The 26921-nt window shown below is 38.0% G+C and overlaps 1 protein-coding gene across 3 annotated transcripts in view; it reads right to left on the reverse strand.

The window, feature by feature from the left end:
• The window catches only part of REEP3 (receptor accessory protein 3), a 99510-nt gene that overhangs the window by 66135 nt on the left and 6454 nt on the right, over positions 1-26921 (reverse strand). The window lies entirely within an intron of this gene.

A 26921-nucleotide genomic window follows, 5' to 3' on the forward strand; every position in this document is an offset into this window, starting at 1 on the left:
TCAACAAAAAAAAGAAAGCAAACATGTGCCAGAAGAACTATACCACCACCTCGTTTAACTCTGACATCACTCATTACAGCAGGAAGCCAGCCTGACAGCAACACCAGCGTGCTGGCACCAACACGCACTCTGGCTCTTAGAAAATACCACTGTTTCAGGACAGCCCTTTTGGATGATCCTACTCCCACTCTTGAGAAACGGTGCAGAATCCACCAATTCTGACTGTATGGCTTTTTGCTCCCTAAAAAAAAATACAAAAGTGATTAAACAAAGGACAGCTGATATGTCCATTGAAAAGAAAGGGTTGTTAAAATTCCTTGTCATGAGAGAACTGTTTTATGTTAAGGAGACAGAGAAAAAAAAATGCCAGTTAAATGCAATGTGTAATCCCTGATTGAAATCTGTTGGTATTTTTGTTCTGGTTGTTCTTTGTAAAACAACAGTGCAGCTACATAAGGTATTGTTAGAATAACTTGGACAATTTGAATACAAACTGTACTTTAGATGTTAATATCTTATCAGTTATTTTCTTAGCTGATATTAATTTTGTGGCTATGCAAAAGAATGCGCTTGTTTAGGAGACACAGTGATCAGGACTAAAATGTCATAATGTCTTCAATTTACTTTTTTTTAAATAAAAATTTAATTTTAGTATAGATTTACAAAAAATTATAATGATAGAACAGACAGTTCTCATGTACCATACACCCAGTTTCCCCTCTTATTAAAAACCTTAGAGTAGTATGGTACATTTGCATGGTTAATGAACTATTAACAATACATTATATTTAAAGTTCATATTTTACTCAGATTTGCTTAGTTTCTGAAATCCTATGGACAGAAGAGCCTGATGGGCAACAGTCCATGGGATCGCAGAGAGTCAGACACGACTTAGCAACTAAACAACAAATTTTAGGATACCATCTGGAATCCCGCTCCATTTGTGACGTTACATTTAATCACCATGTCACCCCAAGCAACCCAAAAAGTTTCCCAAACCTTATTTTTTATGATTTGATGGTTCTGAAGATTGCTGGTCAAGTAATTTTCATAAGTCCCTCAACTGTACTTGTCTTACGTTTTGTCAAGGTTGGACCAGGATGGGGGTTTTGGGGAGGAACACCACAAAGATACTGTGTCATTTTCATGACGTATCAAGGGTACATATGATCAACCCTTATCACTGATGACAACCTGGCTCATGTGGCTGTAGAAGAAATTATCAGGTAAACTTACTAAATACTCCCTGCCAAAACACTGCCCCACTTCCCATACCATACCTTTTGGAAGGAAATGACTCTATACAGCCTATATACTTAAGGAGTGAAGAATTATGCTCCACCTCTATGAGGGCAGAATATTTACATAAATTATTTGTGATTCTTCTGCATGGGAAATTTTTCTATTCTCTTCTGTTTATTGATTAAACCATCATTTTTATCAGTATGAACTCATGGATATTTATTATACATTTTGGGCTCTAACACAATAGTACTTTATTTTGTTGCTCAAATTGTTCTAGATTTGGTCACTGGGATCTCTTTTAGTTGACTTTTATGTCCCTTTGATACACCCCCATCATTGTTTTTATCTTTTTTGAGCACTTTGTTATTGCGTGATACTAAAAGATGGTCAAGGTTCATCTTGTATATTTCTTGTCCCATTCCTAGAATTAGCTGTTTCTCCAAGGAGTGCTCCAATTAGCTATTTCTCCAAGAATACATTTCTTTTACTAGAGAAATATATCTGAAACCAAGATATAGGTGCTGGGTGTGCTTATTACAACTGGAGTATTATTGGTTCTAGGCCTTTTTTGGGTCTATTTTATATCTTAACTAATACTGATTTTGTTGATGAATTCTGCTAATATGAATATGTTATATGTTTGTGAATTTTTGTATTAAATGTCTGCATTTATATTAGATAAGCCTTTCTTATGCTGAGAGCAAGTAAATATTTGTATCTCTCTATATATTTAGTTCATATGGAATTTATTTTATTGGCAGGGGGGGTTTGGGGGGATGGGCTGTAAATCCCCGGTGACTTTCTTACCCTTCATAAAGCTGAACCATTGGTTTGGGACTCATGTCACCAGGTCAGAGGAATAACAAGTCTTCTGCTGGCGATTTTATCTTCACCACCAGGAAGCCTCATTCTTAACAGTCTCTGCCTTACCTAACAATACTATACCCTGAGAATGTTACTTCACCAGAAGCCAGTCCCCAGACTCCGGCTATGGGATTTTTAGCTGTGCCACAGAGCCTAGGGATTTTCAATTTAACACAGGCATCCTACAGAGGCTTTTCAGCTTAGTGGTTTCTAAGGAATCAGCTGACCTTAGGACCTGAAGTGTAAACGAGAACACAGCTCTCAGGTCTGCTGTGTTCATCCTCACTGCCAACCTAAGGTATAATCCCACCGTCAGTCACCGCAGATAAACTTTACATATTCAAGTTAATCGCTTCAGTCCACTTTGCATTTCCATCTAGAATGTGGACTCAACATATTTTCCATATTCCCATATAATCTAGTACCACTGGATTTAAATTCAATATGAGGTTCTTTTTTTTAATGCTTTAAAAGTATCCTTTTGGGGACTTTCCCGGCGGTCCAGCAGTTAAGACTCTGCTTCCCACTGCAAGGGGTGTGGGTTCAATCCCTGGTCAGGGAACTAAGATCGTGCATGCCAAATAAATGAATAAATAAAATACTTTAAAAATACCCATTTTATTCATAAATTATAATTATGATGAAGATCTTTTGTAAAACTGAAGACTCTATAAGACCTTTCATACTGAGTTGCCAATGAAGAAGTCCTGTTATGTTGCCTGGACTGGCTCACCTCTCTTCATCTGTCCATATGTGGCAGCAAGACAGTATTTCTTTTCTTTCCTTTTTTTTTTAAAAAAAAACTTAATTCTTTCCCTTTATTTCTAACTGATGAGTAAATGATATTCCATCCATGGGGTCATGAAGAGTTGGATGTGACTTTGTGACTGAACAACAACAACATAAATGACATTTAACATAGTAATCTCAAATGCACGACATGACTTGCTATTTGCATATACTGGAAATGGTCACCACAATAAGTCTAGTTAACATCCGTCACCATACACAGTTACAAGAATTTTCTGTAAGAACATTTAAAACCTACTCTCTTAACAATTTTCAAATATGCAATACAGTATTATAAACTATATCACCATGCTATGCATTACATCCTAGGATTTACTTATAACTGTACGTTCTGAACCTTGCAACCCTCCTTACCCGTTACTATCAGTGAATGGATCTTTGACTCCTCCTTCCCCTCCTACAACATCTATCTCATTTGTAACCCAGTCATGTTGGTTTTCCCTTGGTGAGCATACACACATTCATCCTCTGCTTTTATTTTCAAACCAGTGGCTGAAGATACATTTACGGTCATGTCATCTCAACCTACCTACAGAATGGTTTCCCTACACAGCCTCTGGCTCCACTGTCAGATCAATCTTCCTAATTGTATTTCCTAATTGTACTTCCTGGTACAACCACACTTCCCTGGTGGCTCAGACGGTAAAGCGTCTGTCTGCAATGCGGGAGACCTGGGTTCGATTCCTCGGTAGGGAAGATCCCCTGGAGAAGGAAATGGCAATCCACTCCAGCACTCTTGCCTGGAAAATCCCATGGACGGAGGAGCCTGATAGGCTACAGTCCATGGGGCCCCAAAGAGTCGGACACGACTGAGCGACTTCACTTCACACTCACTGTACTGAATTGCTTAAAGACTTCAATAGCTGGCCTCCTTCCCCTTTTGTGAACCAGCCCACGTGGGAGCTCAAGAGAGCATAACTTGAAAACCACTGCCTTATATAAACCATCTGCTTCAACATGGTGTCCTCAACATGCCTCTTGTATTTCTACTTTTCCTGGAGTGTGTGCTTCTTGCTTGCAATGCCTCCCTCATCTTTCTTCTTTGCTATGTGGATCATGTAGCTTGTTTATCTGTAGCTGCCATTCCAACAGTGAGAAAAATTTAGTGTTCGACTCCAGTATACGTGTATAGTGATTTCAGAACTGTTAACCCACACCTTCATGGGATGCAACTTAATCAAGTACAGTGGTAAATGCAGTTTTTTTACTTTAGCCTTATAGCTCCCAGTAATTTCCAAAGTTGCTTAAATCCTCACCCTTTTCCTTCACTCCCTTCAACAAAGTTGTTTAATGTGTTTGTAACATAGTTCTGTCATATTCTGCATTTCATCCTGTGTCCCTCAATCTCCAAAATGCTTTTAAAAATTTTGCATATATTAAGATTCACTCTTGGTGCTGTAAAGTTGTATGGGTTCTGACAGTGCAACTCACCCGGCTCCTTCGTCCATGAAATTTTCCAGGCAAGAATACTGGAGTGGGTAGCCATTCCCTTCTCCAGGGGATCTTCCCTTCCCCAAAGATTGAACCTGAGTCTTCTATATTGCAGGCAGATTCTTTACCGTATAAGCCACCATGGAAGCCTAATGTCATAAATCCACCATTATAGAATCATAAGGAATAGTTCTATTACCCTATAAAAACCCTTGTGATTTGACTATTTAACACCCCCAAACCCTGGCAACCATTGCAGTTTAAAATCTCTATAATTTTGGGGCCTTCCTGGTCGTCCAATGGTTAAGACTCTGTGCTTCCACTGCTGTTACTATTGCATAATATATGTATGTGTGTGTGCACATGTATGTGTGTGTGTGTGCACATGTGTGTGTGTGTGTGTGTCTATATAAATCAACCATTACAAACTGTTAACAACAGGTGATTCTAGGTCAAGGGTATTAGAGATGTTTATTATATTCTTAAATTTTCTGTAGCATTCACATTATTCAATGAAAAACAGTGAAATACATTTACAAAAGAAGGTAAGAAAGAATGATAGCCATATTAACAGTATTTTCATTAAGTATTTTTCCCTCAAAAGATTAAGTATGTATGTTTTTGCTTAAATACATCCCTTTGAAAATATGTAACTAGATTTGTTCTGTTATGCTACCTATAATCTGTCTTTAATTAGAACTGCTAGTCCACTAATGTTTATTGTAATTCTGATGCATTTAGGTTTAAATCTTATTCTGTACTTTATATTTGTCCTACCTGTGCCTTTTTTTTTTTTTTCCCTTCTTCTTTGGAATGAATGTGGCCCAGTTCTTTTTAGTTCTTTGGTTTCTTGCTTTATGCTATTCTACTGCTCATATTGGATGAATCCTTGGTAGTGTTTGCTGTCCCAACATGCCCCATGAGAACAGGAAAACCAAAACAAGGTCATCGGGTTTCAGGAAATGCCTGTGAGTGAAAGGTAGCTTTAGTGTTCCCTTTACCTTGCTGGGCTTTTGGCCTCTGAATAACGTACTTCCTAGTCAGTTTGGTGGTGTATTTTTAAAACAACAGAAGGCATTTATTTTGATTTGTAGAGGAGACCACGATTAAACATTGCATTTCCCAGCCATTACATATAACAATACCATTTTCTTTACATAATACTGAATGGTTATAAAGTTTTTGATTATGTTGCCAACCGGTGTTTTATTTTCATTTTATTTATAAGAATATTCAGGGTCCTAATAGCTTTCATCAATAGTATATTTTGAAATGTTATTAAATATTTTATCTAGCATTTTTTCATGTTCTTAGTGGGAGTGCCCACCACCAGATCACCGAAAATTAAACTCTAAATTGCTCTTTAAATTTTCAGAGGCTTTGTTCTAAAATGGACAGTCAGAACAGTCTATAAGAAGAAAGGAAATCAGTCTCTTAGGAGGCATTTCTGGGGCCAGAGGACATAAGTTGAGATATGGGAGTTGCCTATATGTGATGTGAATTATGTAAATCAGCCACCTAAACTACTGATTATACATGAGAGTTCCTAACATTATTTGATGCTTATGGTAAAAGAGCTTTTCTTAAAATTAGTCTTATATTCAGAAATAGATTTTTCCCCTTGAAATGTACAGCCATTCAAATTTTAGGCCAAATTTGAATGACATCCATTTCTATTCAATCTTAAAAATTTAATAGTATAAAATAAAACATTAGGAAGCTTTAATTCTTCTTCCCAAAGATATATATAAAGAGGATGGGAATGTGGTTCAGCATTACATAATGTTGCACCCACTCCAGAAACAGAAATGAGTGCCTAGCAACAGGAAAGGGTCATCTCAGGAGAGTGCTGACTGCTCACTGGAGCATTCGAAACACAGATGCTTTTCTATCCTTATCACTTCCAGTCCCTGCTAAACACATGCTGGTTACCTTGGATCCCAGTGCCATCTGATGAGAACCTTCCTCTTATGACAAGCAATAACTGCCACACAGGGTAGCCTCTACCTTTAGGTTGTATCTTAAAAAACAACTTGAAACATTAAAATATGCTTTTTGTGTGCATTTTCTTCCCCCGTAATCGTGTTTCTTTCATGATAGGTTAGTGTCCTGGTCTGCATTTTTCTGACTGCCCCCTCTTATACCTGTAAGTTCTAGCAGGAAGGCTGAAGCATCTAATTCTTAAAAAAGAGGTTGCATGAGAGCTTTCCTCAAAATAGTAATAGTAATCTCACTTTCAGGAATTTGTCCATATTTTTCTTAGACATATAGCCAATCAAATTTTAGATTAAAGTTTGAACACTCTCAATTCCTATTCAATCCTAAAGATCTACTGGTACAAAAGTAGTACAAATAAAGATCCAGGAAGCTCTAGTTCTTTTTACAAAGATACACAAGGGGACAGAAATAGCGGTTCTGCATCACATCACGTTGCCACCACTCCAGAAAGAGAAGTCAGAGCATCTTTCCCTAGGTTTCTTGGCTGTTCGCATGTGTCTCCCTCCCTGTTTTTGGTGTGAAGTCTTTTGTCCATTTTTCTTTGTACATCTGAATATGAACCAACGTTCACTTCCATATGTTATGAATGTTTTTCTCCCATTTTGCCTTTTTTTAAACTCTCTTAATGGTATCTTTTGATTAAAAAAAGTATTTTAGTCTGTTTCAGTTTATCATTATTATATATCTTTATGACTAACACTTTTTGTGCTTTGTTTAAGATTGAGTTTCCTTATTACAAAGTCACAAAGATATTTTTCTAAACTATGTTCTAGAAATCTTACTGTTTTACTTTTTCTGTAATCAGGTTGGAATTAATATTTTTGTGATGGTCTGAGTTAGTGGCTATGTTTGTATAGGTATATGGATATCCAGTTGGCATGGAAACACCACAGTACTGTAGATAACAACCTTTCCTCACTGCTCTGTAAGTACTACCTTTTGTCATAAAACAAGTATCCATAACAGATGTAAAGGACTATTTTCAGACCCTAAGCTCTTTCACTGGCCTATGTGTCCATCCTTGCTCTAATACCACCTTGTCTTAAATGCTATACGTTTATAAACTTTATCTGTTCAACTCATCCTACTATTAATACCTGATTAAATGTGTCATTCCACTTGGTTCTTCTATTCTTTGCTCTTCTGTTTGAGGACTGTCTACCCTTTGCATTTTCACATACATTTTAGGAATAATCTGTCAACTTTCTTCTCTTCTCTAGATATACTCAATCCCTAGGTAGACTCATCCAGTTTCATCAGTTTGAATATCCACACTCTGTCAAACAAACCTCTGCATTTAACAATCTTCAAAACAAACCCAGAATCTGATGATTATTACCAACCTGGTCCCATGCACAGGTTTATTAACAGCCTCCTGACTGGTCTCCAAGCTTCCATTTTTGCCCCTCTAGTAGATGCTCCATGATAGAGGGATCTTTTAAAATAAAATCTTGCTCCTCTGGTCAGAACTCATCTCATTCAAGAGTAAATTCCGGTTTTGGTGACAATGGTCTACATAACTGGCCGCACTGTTGCTCTGGCCCAGCCACACTGGCCTCCTGGCACTGGGCAGAGTCCCAGTCTGACCAGCTACACTGACCTCCCGGCACTGGGCAGAGCCCCAGTCTGGAGCTTGCACCTGGTCAACTCCCTTCCTGGGAAGCTCTTCCCCAGTTTCTGCGGGGCTAATACCTTCACCTCCTTCAAGTCCTTGCTCAAATGCCAACTTCTCACAGAGGCCTTCCCTAACTGCTGCTGCCGCTGCTAAGTCGCTTCAGTCGTGTCCGACTCTGTGCAACCCCATAAGATGGCAGCCCACCAGGCTCCCCTGTCCCTGGGATTCTCCAGGCAAGAACACTGGAGGGGGTTGCCATTTCCTTCTCCAATGCATGAAAGTGAAAAGTGAAAGGGAAGTCACTCAGTCGTGTCCGACTCTTCTCGAACCGATGGACTGCAGCCTACCAGGCTCCTCCGTCCATGGGATTTTCCAGGCGAGAGTACTGGAGTGGGTGCCATTGCCTTCTCCATTATGTACTCCGCATTTAAGTTAAATAAGCAGGGTGACAATATACAGCCTTGACGAACCCCTTTTTCTCTTTGGAATCAGTCTGTTGTTCCACGTCCAGTTCTAACTGTTGCTTCCTGACCTGCATACAGGTTTCTCAAGAGGCAGGTCAGGTGGTCTGGTATGCCTATCTCTTTCAGAATTTTCTACCTTCATGGCCTTAAAAAACTGCAGTGGCCATTTAGGATTAGAAAATTATAACAGCAGTAGCATTTTCTTTTGGTAGACTGAATGTCATCATCACTGAGGTAAACATTCATCAGCAATTTAAATTCTCCATTTGACACACAAAGTTATCTTTTAATCATAGTTTATTAAATCATAAAGTCAAAAAAGCAGTAACAAGTCTTCCTTCAGTAGCGGAAGTCTTAATGTCAAAATACATGCAAAATGGCCTTATTTCCCAAAGTCATATTCATTTGGATTGGTGGTTGTTTTCCTCATGTTTGCTTCATCTCAGTTTTGTGGAGAGCATCTTCTCTCAACATACTTAAAATGTATTTGCTTCATTAAATTTTTCTTTTCATGGAATGTTTTTCTTATTGGTTGATCGCCTAAGATTTACCTTTTATGTTTTTCTTCTAATGTTTTTTTTAGATTCCAGAGCAACATACTGAACTGTACTTTAAATACTACCGAGCTTTCCTCAGGGAAGAGGCACAAAAGAGGAGCTGGACAAATTTGAGTATTTTTTAAAAAACACACATACATATCAGCCACAGAAAAACAAGATTCACAAAATGAAACCCTTCCAAATATTGTTTGCTAGATATAGATAGCATCACAACAAATTGTGTGGCCATATTTGTCAGTCAGAGAAAATCACTTCTAGAAAACACATTCTCTTCTCCACGCAAATGTTTAAACTTGGTTAAGTAAAATCGTTTCTTGAGAAATTTAATCCTTAACAATCAAGACAACCTTTTCAGTAAACTGAAAGTTAGCTACTTTTACTAGTATGAGTCACTATCACCTAAAAACTGACAAATAGCCTATTCTCCTCTTAACTTAGAATCAATTTTACTTTCTTACTGACCAAAGTGAGTCAACTTAATCAAATCATCCTAGAACCTGAGTCAGTTTAAGAGAAAAGGAGAAAAATAAAGTATGATTTGCATACAAGGAAAAAAGCTGTCAGTTAAATACTTAAAGATGACACCTGCAAACTTTTTTATTCCACCACTAACACTGAAGATTTAGGTCTACTAGTACTGGAAAAAAAAATTTGCAATGCATCAAAAAGCTTCTAAGGCATGAAACCTCTTAAAACATTGTTGCAAATAAAAGAAGCTTGCCATGTCATCTTAACTTCAGAAAGGTTAAGGAAAGCCTATGTTCTTTTTTGTGTAGAACAAAATTGAGACAGAAAACGTTTTTTGTTCTTAAAGCCACTAAGTTTTGGGGGTGGTCTGTTTGCAGCAATAGATAACTGGAAGCCGCAAGCAACTCCAGGTAGCAGTGGTGGCAGTGAGCACAGACTGGAAGTGAAGGGAGAATCATTTCTGCCTGGTGCATGGCTGCGGGGCGCTGGTGGGCCTCATAAGACACAGAGGAAGGCAGCATCAGCTGGAGCCAGAGGATTGCAGGGTTGCAGTTAGTGGTTCTGACTCTAAGTGTAGCATCCTGTGCCCTTGAATGTGCCCAGAGAGATGGAAGTAAGGAGCTGAGGTCTTCCTAAAGGAGATGGGTTAGGTTAGTAATCTGTTAGACTTGGGGATCAAACTGTTAAAGCAACCTTACTTTAGGTCCACAAGTTGGTGGACAGCCTTATTTACAACAGCCAAGATACAGAATAAATGTTTATGAGCCATAACAAAAGATCAAATCTTGCCATATGTGACAACATAGATGGATCTTAAAGGCATTATGCTAAGTAATGACAAAGACAAACACCATATGATTTCACTCATGTCAAATATGAAAAACAAAAAACCAAAATAAACAAACGAAACAAAAAAATAATGTAGATACAGAGCACAGTGCAGAGGTTACCAGAGGCGAAGAAAGGGGAGGGCGAAATGGCTAAAACAGGTCAACCATATGATGGAAATTAAATTTCTGGTGGTGAGCATGTTGTAGTATAGACAGAAGAAGAAATATAATGATGGAAACATGAAACATGAAAGGTTGTGAATCAACGCTACTTCAATTAAAAAACTGTTTTTAGTAGAAATAATTTATATTAATTATACAAACAGTACTAAAAAGAACAAAGTAGAAATCTAAAACTCAGCCCCAGATCCACTGACCACAAATAGTTAGTGATAATGTCTGATAATCCAAACATCTTTCTGTACTATTAGTAGAGAAAGAGTGACAGGAAAAGTATACAAAAATGAAATTTTAAAATACATGAAATTTAATGTAAAAACCCTAAATTACATTTTGCTTAAAATTAACAGACAATAAAACTGAAGGAACGAATACAATTTTAACTTAGAAATGTTGGGGCCTACACTAATCCTTTAGGAACAGGATTAGGAAAGGCTAGCATTTCAACCCTATGAAAGGTTGCTATGAAAGATTAAATCTGCCCGCATGCTTCCTTCTCAGCCTCTCCAGATTTTCATTACCTATTTTTCTTTTTTAAAAAAAGAGTCCATCGGGTCACAAAGAGTCGGACAGGACTGAGTGACTGAGCATGCATACCTTTTTTTAAAAACCAAGATGTATACCATATTCTAATATATGATATTAAGGTTGTGGAGACTTTTAAAGGCATGGAATGATTTTGATATGAGTTTCACTAAAAATAAAGCTCCATACTGACAAATCTTACAAATGATCTTTTTAAGGCAGCATAGATGTGCATGCTGAGGCAAATGTGCAATTTAGTTAAGCTGACAAATGTGATATTTTGCTGTTTGGTAGACTTCATTCACATACTAACTGGAAATATGAAATGCATTTCCAAGTTGAATTTCTTGAAGCACGACAGACAATGCTGTAATAAAATCCAGATATTCCTGCCACTGCATTCCTTTCCTCTAATACTTCTGTAACTCAATCTGAAAAGACCAGCTTTGGAAAGATTACTTCTTTATAGGCCACTAATGTTGCTTATTGCTTAGCTGCAGATATTTTCTAGGTACTCAGATTGTCAAAATCATCAAATCATTGAAAACTAAACTAAGGATATTTTACAATTTTTGTTTCCTTGTTCTAAAATGGCAATGGTATTCCAGTAGCTCAATTCTGTGTTTCCTGACACTATTTCTCAAAAAAAATCACAATTAGGTTTTCTATCTCATAACCTCTACTATAATGGTTTTTGAACCTGGCTGCACATTCCAATCACTTAGGGAGCTTTAAGAAAATAAGGATATCCAACCCCACCCCAGATCCATTATTACAGTGTTTGTGACTGGGCTCTGGGAAAGGTGTTTTAAAACTACTATAGTGCTTGGTGAGCTCTTATTTTAACTGAAGAATCTAAATCATCTATATGAAAACAGATACTCAGTTTATCATGTGTTCAGTTACAGTGAAAATAAATTTTTAAATATTTTAATTTTATTGAAGTATAGTTGATTTAAAATGTTGTTAGTTTCAGGTGTACAGCAAAGCGATTCACTTATACATATATTCATCTTCTATGTCAATAGGTTCTTTTCTCATATCTTATTACATCATATCTCATATCATTTGACAGAATATTGGGTAGGGTTCCCTGTGCTATACAGTATGTCCTTGTTGGTTATCTGTCTTACATATAGTAGTATGCGTGTATTAGTGAAAATCATTTTATTAAGATTTTAAGAGGTGAGTTATCACTATCAACCATGTTTCTCAATTTTAATGATGTCATCAATTCTCAACATTTGTAAATCTGTTGAGTTGCTTTTCCGGTTCAAAGCTGTAATTTTAAAATACCCCATCATACAAAACTTCTTTTTAAAGAGTGAGTCATGTTAGGAAATTTTGTCCCTTTATTGAAGGATTAAATGCTAGCAAAACTTAAGACTCTGACTAACAAAATAATAATAGAACAAGAGTCTGGTTAGGAGTAAAAGGAATAAATGGTCACTTACTTACGAGCCCAATTGTAGACTAACATGCTTTTTTTTTTTTAATCTCAGTTTCCAAACCTTTTCTTGTTTCTATTTGAAGTTCCATTTTATCTCATGAATTCCAGTCTTTTAAAAATGAATTATCTTATTGAAGTGTAGTTGATTTGTAATCTGTTAAATTCTACTGTACAGCAAAGTGATTCACTTAAACAAGTAATTCTTTTTCATAGTCTCTTCCCTTAGGGTTTATCACAGGACACTGAATCCAGTTCCCGGTGCCATACAGCAGAACCTTGCTGCTTTCCAGTGGTCTTTAACAAGAAACATTCCAAACTTACCCACTTCCTTTATTCCACCAGAATGCACTTGGGCTTTGGGCGGTACTCCTTTTCTTGTACAAGCTGATGGATGATTCATTTTCTAATTTCCCCTTCTTAAACCATTCTTATGAAATCCTCCAAGATTCCTCAAAGAGGCTAACATTCTTCACATTTAAAAAAAGTGTTAAACTAGCTGGCAATCCTATTGATGTTTCTGGGTGACTACTGGGGTAGTGCAAGAATATGGATAATTTCTACAGTTAAATCTAGTAGATGTATTTACTTTGCATTTTCAAACTAGAAATCTCCATATAACCTGCATATCTACAAGCTAATGTCTCATAATTGTGTTCCTGAGGTGCTGTGTGGCTCTGAATGTCCTCCTCTATTGACCAAGTGAGCACAGCACACGGAATGACAAAGGAGCAAGGGGACAGCCTAACAAGCCAGATAAATCCTGGCCATCAGTGGGTGACAGATGTTTCAGCCAGATCACCACCAGAGCAATGCTGACCACATGGAAAACATACAACTCTAATATTTTCCATTTCCCCCTCTTCTATAAATAATGCTCAGGATGCATAAGGAATCAGAGCTACACAATGATAAAAAATGTTAATATTACATGTTAGCTCCCATAGATAAGTTCAAACCCACTCCAGATTCTAGGACTATTGTCTCTGCTGGGTAGTAGTGGAGAACGACTCTAAAACACGTAACCAAAAGCTGTATTGTTCTCCTGTAGGGATTAGGGAACTTCAAGCAATGCAACATTTTTTGACCAGATAAACTATCAAAACAGAGAAGTAACATCATTAAGAACACAAAGCAGCAGCTGTTAAGAAAACTATTCTACATTTCGACATCAATACTCTTAGGTCTATCTTAATCTGGAAGTAGTTATATGAAGCCATATTGACTGGCACTTTTTTTTTTTTAGACACCAAATTACTTTTCATGGCCATATACCAAGTGGACAGACAAGAAAAATACTTTTATCTGAAAATAGTGCGGGGGTGGGGGGGATCCTCTTAACTGGCCATCTATGCACTACTTTTAGAAGCTCAAAAATCCTTTGAATATATAAGGAACTTGACATGTTCGTTGGACTCATACCAGTTTTGAGGGGGGAAAAAAAAGGACTAGAGACAGCCTGTCTGGCGATTTCACAGAGGTTCTGGCCTTTTGTTCACATATTCTTCATGACAGGTGCAGCTCCTTCCCTCCCTCCATCTGGGGCCTAGCTTAGCACTAAAACTGGCCTCAGCACCAGCCAGAAGCATATGGGCTGGGACAGGGGCAGTATCTCCTTTCTGTTGGTATCTGCTCTGCATTGTCTTTATCTACAGGAGTTACTGTAGATACCTTGGTCCTGACGCACTGTAAGTATCATGCTATTTTTTTTTGGCTGTGTCACGCAGCTTGCAGGATCTTACTTCCTGGACCAGGAATTGAACTTGAGTCCTCGGCAGTGAAAGGGTGGAGTCCTAACCACTGGACCACCAGGGAATTCCCTTAAGCATTTTAAAAAATGTAATAGTTGTTATAAAGACAATATATGACGTATAGTTCTAAGTTAGGAGCATAATGAAGTGAATCAGTCATTCAGCTTCAAAGTAGAACACCACCAACACAGTTGTCCCAGAGTCCCTTTCTCTCCAGTTAGTGAGTTAACCCTTATCCTAAAATTTGTGTTTATTATTCTCTTTTTTGAAAAACAGATTTGCCATATATGTATACATCTCTATATATTGTTTAGTTTGGGCTTCCAGGCGGCACTAGTGGTAAAGAACCCGCCTGCCAATGCAGAGATGCTGGTTAGACCCTTGGGTTGGGAAGATTCCCTGGAGGAGGACATGGCAACCCACTCCAGTGTTCCTGCCTGGAAAATCCCCAAGAACGAAGGAGCCTGGCGGGCTACAGTCCATAGCGTCGCAAAGAGTCAGACATAATTGAAGTGACTGAGCACAGCACATGCTAGACACTTTAAAATGGTATCACACTAAAAGCAATCATATCTGGCTTCCCACCCCCCAAAAAAACACACTTTAGTTTTCCAAATATTCATCCATGTTGATGCTTGGAATATGTATCTCATTCACTTTTACTGCTGAGTAATATGCCATTATGTAAACGGACCAAGATTTATTTACCCATTCTCATGTCCATGTAAATTAGTATTCTTGGTAGGTTTTTAAAAAACTGTATTTATTTGGTTCACCAGGTCTTAGCTATGATACGATTAACACAAGATATTTTAGTTGCGGCACACAAACTCTTAGTTGTAGCATTTGGAACCAAGTTTCCAGACCAGGAATTAAACCTGGGTCCCCTGCATTGGGAGCTTGGAGTCTTGGCCCCTGGACCACCAGGGAAGTCCCTTTGGTAGATTTTTGCTTTAAGAACTTTCCTATAAATATCCTTGCAAATGTCTCCTGGTTTCCATGCCAAATACTACCTAGTTGTGGAACTTCTGGTTATAGGGTATGATTAATACTATGAGTTAGGGCCAAACTGTTTTCCAAAACAGTTGGAGCATCTTACTTTCTTACTGGCATTGCGAATATAAGATCCTGTTGCTCTACCCATCCTTGCCAACCCCTGGTATTTTCAGACTTCTTAATTTTTGCAAGCTAGAAACCATGAAATGGAATTCCAATGTGGTCTTAATTTACATTTCTTTGAAAACTAATGAGTTTTGTATGTTGCTTTCCCTGTTTTGTTGCTACTGGTTCAATTGTACATCTTTCTTTTAGACTATTTTCTTATTGATTTTAAAGAATTCCTATACCATCCCAATATCATACTTTGTGAGTTACATATATTACGAAACTGTCTGCAATTTTTGCCCATGTTGGGCCATAATTCTAGTACGGGCTTCTTCCATCACATCTTCCTTCCCTGGCCTCAAGCTATTGAGAAATTAAAAAATAGCAATATTAGTTTCTAAACTGAGTTTTTAAAATTCTATATCCTGAGAAGTTTATTTAATATAATTAGGTGGTTTTATTTCCACATAGATTGGCAAAGACAAATTTATTGCCAATTATTGCCAATGCAGTGAAAATTCAGCTACCATTGCTGAGAATATAAAATCAGTCTTTGCATTGGTGGTAGGGGAGGTGATGCAAGAGTAAATTATTTGACAAAAGTCACTGAAATTATTATACGTAAATTCTATCCCAACGCTGATGTGAAATTTAAAAAATAACAGATGGAATTTATATTTCAGGGAGGTGGGATAGCATGTTGGTTAAGTCTGGTTCTAGAGCCAGACTGCCACTTAGCTCTGCCTCTTAGTATGTTATCACCTTGGGCAAGTTATCTCATGTCTTTAACCCTCACATTTCTCAAAGGCAAAATGAGGGTAAGAGCAGCACCTCTATTGTTATGTCATAAATGTTTTACTTTTCACATCTCAGCAAGTAATCCTCTGATAATTTATTTTTGAGTTTGCTGTGAAGTAAGGCTGTAGTCTTACTTGTACAGGAGGCAGTGATCAAGACCATCCTTATGAAAAAGAAATGCAAAAAGGCAAAATGGTTGTCTGAGGAGGCCTTATAAATAGCTGTGAAAAAAGAGAAACTAAAGGCAAAGGAGAAAAGGAAAGATATACCCATCTGAATGCAGTTTCAAAGAACAGCAAGGAGAGATAAGAAAGCCTTCCTCAGTGATCAATGCAAAGAAATAGAGGAAAACAGTAGAATAGGACAGACTAGAAACCTCTTCAAGAAAATTAGAGATACTAAGGGAATATTTCATGCAAAGATGGGCACAATAAAGGACAGAAACGGTACGGACCTAACAGAATCAGAAGATATTAAGAAGATGTGGCAAGAATACACAGAAGAACTGTACAAAAAAGAGCTTCATGACCCAGGTAACATGATAGTATGATCACTCACCTAGAGCCAGACATCCAGGAATGCAAAGTCAAGTGGGCCTTAGGAAGCATCACTAGGAACAGAGCTAGTGGAGGTGACAGAATTCCAGTTGAGCTATTTCAAATCCTAAAAGATGATGCTGTGATAGTGCTGCACTCAACATGCCAGCAAATTTGGAAAACTCATCAGTGACCACAGGACTGGAAAAGGTCAGTTTTCACTCCAATCCCAAAGAAAGGCAATGTCAAAGAATGCTCAAACTACCGCACAACTGCACTCATCTCATACGCTAGCAAACTAATGCTCAAAATTCTCCAAGCCAGGCTTTAACAGTATGTGAACTGTGAACTTTCAGATATTCAAGCTGGATTTACAAAAGAGGAACCAGAGATCAAATTGCCAACATTTGTTGGATCATTGAAAAAGCAAAAGAGTTCCAGAAAAACATCTACTTCTGCTTTATTGACTATGCCAAAACCTTTGACTCTGTGGATCACAACAAATCATGGAAAATTCTTAAAGAGATGGGAATACCAGACCACCTGACCTGCCTCCTGAGAAATCTGTATGCAGGTCAAGAAGCAACAGTTAGAACTGGACATGGAACAACACACTGGTTCCAAATCAGGAAAGGAGTACATCAAGACTGTATATTGTCACCCTGCTTATTTAACATATTCAGAGTAACCATGCGAAATGCCGGGCTGGATGAAGCACAAGCTGGAATCAAGATTTCTGGGAGAAATATCAATAACCACAGATATGTAGATGAAACCATCCTTATGGCTGAAAGTGAAGAGGAACTAAAGAGACTCTTGATGAGAGTCAAAGAGGACAGTGAAAAAGCTGGCTTAAAACTCAACTTTCAGAAAACTAAAATCATGGCATCTGGTCCCATCACTTCATGGCAGATAGATGGGGAAACAATGGAAACTGTAACAGACTTTATTTTCTTGGGCTCCAAAGTCACTGCAGCCATGAAATTAAAAGACGCTTGCTCCTTGGAAGAAAAGTTGACAAACCTAGACAGCATATTAAGAAGCAGACATATTACTTTGCCAACAAAGGTCTGGATAGTCAAAGCTATGGTTTTTCCAGTAGTCATGTATGATGTGAGAGTTGGATTATAAAGAAAGCTGAGGGTCGAAGAATTGATGCTTTTGAACTGTGGTGTTGGAGAAGACTCCTGAGAGTCCCTTGGACAGCAAGGAGATCCAACCAGTCCATCCTAAAGGAAATCAGTCCTGAAAATTCATTGGAAGGACTGATGCTGAAGCTGAAACTCCAATACTTTGGTCACCTGATGCAAAGAGCTGACTCATTTGTAAAGACCCTGATGCTGGGCAAGATTGAAGGCAGGAGGAGAAGGGTACAACAGAGAATGAGATGGTTGGATGGCATCACCGACTCAATGGACATGAGTTTGAGTAAGCTCTTGGAGTTGGTGATGGACAGGGAGGCCTGTGGTGCTACAGTCCATGGGGTCGCAGAGAGTTGGACACATCTGAGCGACTGAACTGAAGGCTGTAGTCACATTCCTCTTTTTCCTGAGATATCCAAGTTGTCACAACACTAATTATCCTTCCTTGCCCACTGATTTTGAATACTACTACTGTCATATCAGATTTCCTTATATGCCTAGGTCAGTTTGTGGGTTCTTGCTTGCGTTTCCTTAAGTTTACTGTCAAGCACTGCACCAATACTACAGTGTCCCAATTACTACAACATTATAATAAATATTGAAATGTAATAAAACAAATTTTCCTTCTTTGTTTTTTGTTGCTGTCTTACTGATTCCTGAGCTTCTGTTCTTCCCCCATGAACTATGGATTAGTCTATCAAGTTCCATGAAAACAAAACCAGCAAATTCTTCCTGGAATTCCAGGGAATTCTATTTTGGAAGAATTAATAACCATCAACTAATATTGATTCATTAATAAGAGCTATCCATTTATTTAGATCCTTTATCTTTCAACCACATTTTATAACTTCATAGGTCTTTTCCATTGTTACTGTCTCTTTTAACAAAAAAATAGAATCTTTTTACATTTATTATCTTTATCTATATATTTGAACCCATTTCTACTATCTTTTTGTTGTCCATGTGTCTCTCACCCCCTGTCCTTTTCATTTTGGTCTTTTATAATCCTCTAACCTCCTCCTTTCTCTGTTGGTTTGGAGACTATAGATATTTATAGGCTTGTGATGGCACCCCACTCCAGTACTCTCGCCTGGAAAATCCCATGGATGGAGGAGCCTGGTAGGCTGCAGCCCATGGGGTTGTGAAGAGTCGGACATGACTGAGCGACTTCCCCTTCACTTTTCACTTTCATGCACTGGAGAAGGAAATGGCAACCCACTCCAGTGTTCTTGCCTGGAGAATCCCAGGGACGGGGGAGCCTGGTGGGCTCCCGTCTATGGGGTCACACAGAGTCGGACACGACTGAAGTGACTTAGCAGCAACAGCAGCACATGACAGAGATCATTCCATTTTCTCCTTACCACTATCGAGAGAGAAGGGAAAAGGATTTACAACCAGACAAAAAGGTGAGAAAAATATAAAAGTGAGGACAAGGGAAGTGATGACGTACTTTGAAGTTGGGGAGCCAAACTGAATTCTTCAAAGGAAGAAACTGAATGCTGTCCTTCCCCAAAGAGTTCCTCCTCTCCGCACAGTTTAGATTTGTTGTTGTTGAGTCTCTACATCATGTCTGACTCTTTGTGACCCCATGGACTGCAGTAAACCAGGGCCTCTGTCCTCCACTATCTCCCCAGAGCTTGCTCAAATTCATGTCCATTGAGTCAGTGATGCTATTTAACCATCTCATCCTCTGCCGCCCTCTTCTCCTTCACATATTTAAATAGGCAGCGTCAATTCTAGCTTATAGGTTGTATCATGTTCAGCCTTTTCTTTGTACTTCTCAGTCATTTAAGGTAAGCAAGGTCTCTTTTTATTACAACTATTACTCTTAGAATGGCTTACCACCTATGTTTAAGTGATCTTTGTTTCAGATGAGTTATTGCAGTTTAAAGCACAGTAAGATTTGTCACCAGCAAGCATTTAAGGTAATTGGGTACAGAGTTACTAGAAATCAGTACATTTCATTTCTTTAAAAACGATTATTTATTTTTGAGATATAGTTGATGGAATGTATTATGCAAGTTTCAGGTGTACAACATAATGGTTCACAGTTTTTAAAGGTTATACTACATTTATAGTTATTATAAAATGTTGATTATATTCTCTGTGTTGTTCAATATATTCTTGTAGCTTATACATAACAGTTTGTATCTCTTAATCCCCTATGCCTAGATAGCGCCTTTCTTAAACTCAGGAGATCAACTGAAATAAAGTAGAATTTGTATCACATTTATTTACCATATAAAACAATACAAGAGGTGGAATTTATAAGTTCCTAAAATATTTAATCATAATGACAGTGCGTAAACTTTATGGGGGAAAAATTTTTAATTCGTACATCTGAAACTTTTACTCGGCAAGGAAAAGACCAGATAGCCTGTCAGAATATCTTTACACAGAGCTTTCAGACTACTTTTCTCATACTTTTATTTAACACTTTACTATTTTTAGATTGTTTAAGATTTATACACTAGCAAAGCTCTTCTATATGGACCAAGAGGTATATCTTTAGAGAAAAGTTTGTCCTATACATTTACAATCTATTAAACACCTTAAAAACATTATCATTTATATTGGCAAAATTAGCCTAGGTATACAAAGTAAAAGCTGAAAGGCCCATATTTCAGAAAATCAGAAACAGAAACTAAGCCTGATGAAAATGAATGATTAAAAAATACAATGTAAATAAACAAACATCAAATGGACAACTGGAAAGTTTGTTCAGCAATAGTGAGGTGGGTCAGTGTTCCCATAGGAAGCAAAGACCAAGGCATAGGGCAGCGGAAGAACTGATCTCGGCTGTAATGATAACCATTAGTCAAATACCCCTAAGTTTGTTCTCTTCTATTCCTGTGTTCTTTAAGCGAACACTTAAGGAAACCTAGATATAGGTTGATTGTTTTTGTGGGCCTCCCAAATGTTAAAGGAAAAAAATCAGTTTATCCACTTATCAATGTTTTATAGTTCTCAGTGTATAAGTCTTCCACCTCCTTGGTCAGGTTTATTCCTAGGTATTTTATTTTTTCGGTGCAATCCTTTTTTTTTTTTTTTAACATTCCCTTTCCGATATTTCATTGTTAGTGTAAAGAAAAGCAAACCAACTTCTGAATGTTAATCTTGTATCCTGCTGTTTTGCTGAATTCATTTACCTAGTAGGTTTTGTGTGGAATCCTTCAAATATATAGTATCATGTCATCTGCATATAGTGACAATTTTACTTCATCCCTTCCAATTTGGACATCTTTCAACGTCTTTTCTTTGTCTAATTGCTTTGGCTAGGACTACCAATAATTTGCTGAATAGAAATGATGAGAGTGTGCATCCTTGTGGGATTTTAATGGGAAGGCTTTCATCTTTTCATCACTGAATATTACATTGACTTTGGGTTTGTCATAAATGGCTTTTATCACGTTGAGATATGTTCCCTCTTTACCCACTTTGGTAAGAGTTTTTGTTTTTTGTATCATGAATGGATGTTGAACTTTGTCAAGTATTTTTTCTGCATGTATTGAGATGATCCTGTGGTTTTTGACTGCTGTTAATTTGCCAACATCTGCTGGATCATGGAAAAAGCAAGAGAGTTCCAGAAAAACATCGATTTCTGCTTTATTGACTATGCCAAAGCCTTTGACTGTGTGGATTACAATAAACTGTGGAAAATTCTGAAAGAGATGGGAATACCAGACCACCTGACCTGCCTCTTGAGAAATCTGTATGCAGGTCAGGAAGCAACAGTTAGAACTGGACATGGAACAACAGACTGGTTCCAAATAGGAAAAGGAGTTCGTCAAGGCTGTATATTATCACCCTGCTTATTTAACTTATATGCAGAGTACATCATGAGAAACGCTGGGCTGGATGAAGCACAAGCTGGAATCAAGATTGCCAGGAGAAATATCAATAACCTCAGATATGCAGATGACAACAGCCTTATGGCAGAAAGTGAAAAGGAACTAAAAAGCCTCTTGATGAAAGTGAAAGAGGAGAGTGAAAAAGTTGGCTTAAAGCTCAACAATTCAGAAAACGAAGATCATGGCATCTGGTGCCATCACTTCATGGGAAATAGATGGGGAAACAGTGGAAACAGTGTCAGACTTTACTTTTTGGGGCTCCAAAATCACTGCAGATGGTGACTGCAGCCATGAAATTAAAAGACGCTTACTCCTTGGAAGGAAAGTTATTACCAACCTAGATAGCATATTCAAAAGGAGAGACATTACTTTGCCAACAAAGGTCTGTCTAGTCAAGGCTATGGTTTTTCCTGTGGTAATGTATGGATGTGAGAGTTGGACTGTGAAGAAAACTGAGCGCCAAAGAATTGATGCTTTTGAACTGTGGTGTTAGAGAAGACTCTTGAGAGTCCCTTGGACTGCAAGGAGGTCCAACCAGTCCATCCTAAAGGAGATCAGTCCTGGGTGTTCATTGGAAGGACTGATGCTGAAGCTGAAACTCCAATTCTCTGGCCACCTCATGTGAAGAGTTGACTCACTGGAAAAGACTCTGATGCTGGGAGGGATTGTGGGCAGGAGGAGAAGGGGACGACAGAAGATGAGATGGCTGGATGGCATCACTGACTCGATGGATAAAAGTTTGAGTAAACTCCGGGAGTTGGTGATGGACAGGGAGGCCTGGCGTGCTGCGATTCATGGGGTCACAAAGAGTAGGACACAACTGAGTGACTGAACTGAATGTGGTGTATTACATTGATTTGCATATACTGAACCATCCTTATGAATTTGGGATGGATCCCACTTGGTCATAGTGTATGATCTTTTTATGTACTGTTGGATTCAGTTTGCTAATATTTTGTTGAGAACTTTTGAATCTATATTCATCAAGCATATTGGTTTGTCATTTTCTTTTTTCTTTTTGGTGTTTTGGGTTTGGTACCAGCATGATGGTGTCTCCAGAGACTAAAGTCAGTTTTTCCACTTTACAGTTTTGGTTGGGAGCCCTTAAGATTGGTGATTACAGTTTGACAATGAAAAAGTGTCATGTTAGCAGAAGCTTAGCAGGTAACTTGTTCAGTGCTGTATATAATCACTCTGTTTTGTAAATGAGAAACAATGCTGCTTTTTAATTCTTTATATTGTTGTAATACAAGGCTAATGTGTGTGTATGCTTAGTTGCTCAGTCGTGTTCGACTCTTTGCGACCCCATGGACTAACAGTCCATGGAATTCTCTAGGCCAAAATGCTGGAGTGGGTAACCTTTCCCTCCACCAGGGGATCTTCCCAACCCAGGGATCGAAGGCATGTCTCCTGCATCGTAGGCACATTCTTTACCAGCTGAGCCATCAGGGAAGCACAATATAATGTTAATATGTTCATTTAAATATCTAAGTAGTTTTATTAAATACAAAATGCTTCACAGTAATTTATCTATGATTCTCTGTAGGAAGCATACGAGTAATACAATCAAGATCCGTAACTAGCTTTCTACTCTTCCTTTCATGCTTTCAGTGATGGAGAACATCATACTGTTCTCTTGAGACTGTCAGTCTCAATGCTGAACAACACCAGGTGTCAGAGTTTTCCCTTACACTGAATACAATTATCTTCCCTATAACATCAACCTATTGCTCTAGCCTTGCATTTTACAGTTAAAATAGAAAAATCAGTATTCCCTCTCTCATGTGACAACTCAAATTATGTATAGACAGCTATTTTGTTAGATTTTTTTCCCCCTACTTTTCTAATCCAATCCCTCAAATTATTCCTTGCCATATACTAGTTTTCCTGTTTTTATAAACGAGATTGTTAACGGGTTGAATTGTGTCCCCCGTAAAAGACATGGTGACTTTATCTGGAGACAGGGTCTTTGCAGAGGTAATCTAGTTAAAATGAGGTAATTAGGGTGGGCTCTAATCCTATATGACTTGTATCCTTATAAAAATGGGAAATTTGGACACAGAAACAGGCACGAAAGGAGAATGCCAGGTGAAGATGAAAGCAGAGATCAGGGTGGAAGTTAGGAGAGAGACATGCAACGAATTCTCTCTCAGCCTGCAGCAGGAAGAACCCTGTTGACACAATGATGTTCTGTTGTTTAAGCTATCCAGTTTGGTGGTACTTTGCTGTAAAAGTCCTAGCAAACTATATATACTACATTACTTAGAAATGTGACATAAAAGGTTAAGGAAATTTCCACAACCGAATGCTTGGGTTTATATATGGGTGAGAATAATTCTTTCAAAAAATGGTAAAATGGGCATATTATTACTTGAAAATATTAATGCTCTCTGTAATGAAATATTTGAATACATTCTGAAATTAAATTCTGAATTACTGGCCAGCACAAGTCTATTGGGTTTAGATTTTTCTTATGACTTTTGTTTTCATGATTTTTCTTTTTTTATGTAGCTCTGCTTTTGCAGAGTTGATGAGACTGTTAATAGTAAAGAAAGCAACATGCTAGTAACCCTTGACTCTGCATTCAAATCCTAATATGCCAACAACTTTGAGGCCAGGAAAACTGGAATTTGTAAACCACATTTCATTTATAAATTTAGAAAATAAGAACTATGAGAGTTGGTATGCAGAATAAGAGATTACAGAAATTATTTTCAAAGTGTGCTGCACCAACAATTGTCATCAATTTGGGGAAATTCTCCATACATTCTGAAATAGAAATTAATTTTGAAATAGTATTAAAAATATGAGAATGATCAGCAACAGTACTTTATCTAGAAAATTCTTAAAAGATATCCCGAGATGCTTTATGAATTTCCATATCGTATGGCTTATAATTTCTCCCAGAGAAGCAGGAAATAGTAAACAAAGCCATTTTCAGATGGGGATGCTGAGGGCATTTTATCTTGTAGAGCATCACTCCAATAGAACCAAGCAACATCTGGAGATATTTCTGGCTGTTGTATCTGTGGGGTGCTGCTAAATCTTCTACAATGCACAGGACAGCCCCCTCCAAGAAAGAACTATCCAGTCCAAAATTTCAATAGTGCCAGCTTAAGAAATTCTGACCTATTTAAAGGATCTTCCAGTGAAATATGGAGAAGGAAATGGCAACCCACTCCAGTTTTCTTGCCTGGAGAATCCCACGGACTGAGAAGCCTGGTAGGCTACAGTCCATGGGGTCGAAAAGAGTGGAGCATGACGGAGCGACTTCACTTTCACTTTCCAATGAAATAAAAAATACTTTGAATATCAATATAAAGAGCTGTATATTTTAACATTAGCTAGTCTGATCTTTAATTAAAATAATCTCTAGCCATTGTTAAATAATTCCATTCCAATTGCAACCCTTGTCTCTGACCACTGTATCTTAGTAGGACATTTCACCTGAATTTTAGTTATAGTGGCTTTTGTTAATTTCAACAGGCCTGAAGCTGGTAAATTTGCTTCAGTAATAGGGATAACTATGCTTAAACTATTAACAGACAGTTTTGTAAACATAAAGACACTTATAACCATTTTTATCTTTAACTTGTCATTTAACTTGAATCAAAGTGGCAGTTTAAAGCAAATGCATGACCAATGTCAGAAATAAGCTCACGTTCCTCTAACAAAGACTCAGCAGTAATCTTCTCCATGTGATGACCAAAACAGTAATATCATATTTAAGATATTTAAGTTACCCATTTATACTATTATTATTGTAATATACTGTTTATTTGGGCTTCCCTGGTGGCTCAGATGGTAAAGAATCTGCCTGCAATGTGGGAGATCTGGGTTCAGTTCCCGGGTTGGGAAGATCTTCTGGAAGAGGGCATGGCAACCCATTCCAGTATTCTTGCCTCGAGAATCCCCATGGACGGAGGAGCCTGGCGGGCTCTAGTTCACGAGGTCACAAAGAGTCGGACATGACTGAACGACTAAGCACACATACTGTTTATTTAAACATTTAAATCTATACTGAAAAAAGAGAATATAAAAATCTCTGTGCTAAAATTATTAAAAAAAAAAAATACACGGAGGTCCAGTGGTTAAGACACCCTGTTTCCAACGCAGGTGGCACAGATTCAATCCCTGGTTGGGGGACTAAGATCCCGAATGCCATGGGGCAGGGACAAATTAAAAAAAACTCCAGTGGAAAAAGAAATAGCTAATATAGCAGCAGTGACAAAAAGTGGACAAAAGCCAATTGTTTCTGAAATGAAGGCTGACAAAGGAATCTTGTTGGAAGTTTTGGCCTGTGCGATGAAAACAAGACCCAAACGTTTAGGATGTGTTTTCTGTCTTAATTAAGGAAGACAGCAAAAATGACCTGTTGCAGGACATTCACAGAAAATTACATGTTTAAGATAGTTAACTTTTCAAATTTCTTTGAAAATATCATTGCTCCTATTTTCCTTATTTCAAATTACCTAAAAGCAGTAAGTATCCTATTCTTTTAGACATCACTCAGGAACATTTAAGCGATTTACATGATGAACTCATCAAAACTGGTAAATAAAGTTATTATTAAAATCTACCTTAACTTAATTGAAAGAAATTATTTTAGCCATTGGAATTCCCTGGTTGCTGCTGCTGCTGCTAAGTCGCTTCAGTCGTGTCCGACTCTGTGCGACCCCATAGACGGCAGCCCACCAGGCTCCTCTGTCCCTGGGATTCTCCAGGCAAGAAAGAACACTGGAGTGGGTTGCCATTTCCTTCTCCAGTGCGTGAAAGTGAAAAGTGAAAGTGAAGTCGCTCAGTCGTGTCCGACTCCTAGCGACCCCATGGACTGCAGCCTACCAGGCTCCTCCATCCATGGGATTTTCCAGGCAAGTGTACGGGAGTGGGGTACCATTGCCTTCGGGAATTCCCTGGTAGCTCAGTGGTAAAGAAGCTGCCTGTAATGCAGGACATGTGGGTCAGGAAGATCACCTAGAGAAGGAAATGGCAACCTACGCCAGCATTCTTACCTGGGAAATCCCATGGACAAGGAGTCCAGCGGGCTACGGTCCATAGGGTCACAAAAGAGTTGTACATGACTTACAAATAAACAACAGTCATTTTAGCTATTATTGAGATTTTACCAAAAGGAAGAAAAATCACTAGTGACTTCCCTTAAAAGTTCCCAATGATTTAAAAATTAATCAAGATGTTTTTCACTAATTTTGTCATAATCTTAACAAATATACATACATACAAAGGGTAGAAGCTGGTTGCTTTTATAATAATACATTTCAGGAATGAAACGGGCTTGGACTAG

This window comes from Bos grunniens, chromosome 28 (assembly GCF_055505025.1).
Source record: "Bos grunniens cultivar Pamir isolate PY7600 chromosome 28, Bosgru_T2T1.0, whole genome shotgun sequence".
Lineage (NCBI taxonomy): Eukaryota > Metazoa > Chordata > Mammalia > Artiodactyla > Bovidae > Bos > Bos grunniens.